Below are 2,247 nucleotides of genomic sequence, written 5' to 3'. Positions count from 1 at the left end.
CTTTTTATTTCCACGCATCTCTCTTACCCTTACGTTACTTACTCGATCAAACCACCTCACATCACACATTGTCCTCAAACATCTCATTTCCAGCACATCCATCCTCCTGCGCACAACTCTATCCATAGCCCACGCCTCGCAACCATACAACATTGTTGGAACCACTATTCCTTCAAACATACCCATTTTTGCTTTCCGAGATAATGTTCTCGACTTCCAAACATTCTTCAAGGCTCCCAGAATTTTCGCCCCCTCCCCCACCCTATGATCCACTTCCGCTTCCATGGTTCCATCCGCTGCCAGATCCACTCCCAGATATCTATAACACTTCACTTCCTCCAGTTTTTCTCCATTCAAACTCACCTCCCAATTGACTTGACCTTCAACCCTACTGTACCTAATAACCTTGCTCTTATTCACATTTACTCTTAACTTTCTTCTTTCACACACTTTACCATACTCAGTCACCAGCTTCTGCAGTTTCTCACATGAATCAGCCACCAGCGCTGTATCATCAGCGAACAACAACTGACTCACTTCCCAAGCTCTCTCATCCCCAACAGACTTCATACTTGCCCCTCTTTCCAAAACTCTTGCATTCACCTCCCTAACAACCCCATCCATAAACAAATTAAACAACCATGGAGACATCACACACCCCTGCCGCAAACCTACATTCACTGAGAACCAATCACTTTCCTCTCTTCCTACACGTACACATGCCTTACATCCTCGATAAAAACTTTTCACTGCTTCTAACAACTTGCCTCCCACACCATATATTCTTAATATTAAGAATATATATATATATATATATATATATATATATATATATATATATATATGGGTGGACTATGGACCATCAGCCGCGACAAGGATTCGAACCAGTGTGGTCCAAGAGTGCTTCACGGTTGGGAACATTAAGCGCTACACCACGGAGGCAAATCGTTCCGTAAGTTAACAATCCTATTGAAGAAATAGTACAGGAAAGTCTCTTTTAAACAATTTCTGTGATAGACTAATGCACATTTGGTGTTCACTAGTTCCTTATTGTTATTTTCTGTTTTCTTTATGGTGGTCTTCAAGGTCAGAGAAATATTGCAAATCGAAACTCTAATGTTGCTTTCCATGTTTATTCTAGATAATCTGGGGCGTCTCAAGACATGTATCTCATCATTAGCCACAACACAAAGGTGAAAAGTGGAACACAACATATTGGTACTGAAGATATTCACAGCTCATGAGACCATAACAAGCTACAACGGGAAGATACGCCAGGCAAAGAAGCGCTGATACTGAGGTCTCTGGAGGAGACTGGGTACGGCGGTTCCTTAGGGGTCAGCCACCTGAGAATGATTGGGGTGGTGAGTGAGGTCAGGTCGGTTTCCGCTGCAGGTGTGCCCTGGTTTGGCATTGGGGTTTGGTTCTCATTCCCTAAGACGAGTTTCAGCTTTTTGCTTTGCCCTTTAGTTTGGTCGCTGATGGTAAGATTGACTGCTTATGTGTTAGTCATGTCTGATCCTTGCAGTACTTTACGATTTCGGGTTTCTGATGAGATTCTGTCCATTAAAGAAAAAGTTTTATTTATAGTGACCGACATAGCAAAACATATCCCTAAGTCGGTATCATATCGGGATAAAGATAAAAGTAAAAGAAAGAGAAAGGCTAAGATAATAAAGTTTGTCGACCTGACTCATACAGAAAGAAAGGTTATATGAAGAGGGATTGACCAGAGAAGGAAGAGAATTTCACAGCCTAGTTACTCGAGGGAAGAAGGTGGCATCATAACAGCCAACCTTCAAGTGGCTAGTCTCCATCCCGAAGCTGTGAGAAGCAACAGACCAAAGTGCGGCATAGGTCCAAGCCTTCGTGAAAACAATGGCCAAAATGATACCAGTAGAATAGAGAGAGCGAAGCAACATCGCGGAAAGGGAGGATTGAATAAGTAACGCCGGGAAAATGGATGAGACAAGGCCTTTGATTCTACTCTAGTTATGCGAAAGATGGAGGATGAGCCATACCAGATTTAAGAGCATTATTCCATGCATGGGTCTTCCCTGTAAGTATAAAACTGCTGCTCACAAAGAAAAACGATGACGGCACCTGCACAACATTCTCAGCTCTTGGGAGGCAGACTTTGTGATGATGATTATGTGGTGTTTCTAGGACAAAGTGGAGGATATGGCTATACCTAACATGATTATACTTACACAGGGTAGAATTGTAATGTTTTGAAATTGATTAAAG

Source organism: Panulirus ornatus, chromosome 52 (genome assembly GCF_036320965.1).
Source record: "Panulirus ornatus isolate Po-2019 chromosome 52, ASM3632096v1, whole genome shotgun sequence".
Lineage (NCBI taxonomy): Eukaryota > Metazoa > Arthropoda > Malacostraca > Decapoda > Palinuridae > Panulirus > Panulirus ornatus.
Note: the sequence above shows the minus strand (reverse complement) of the source record.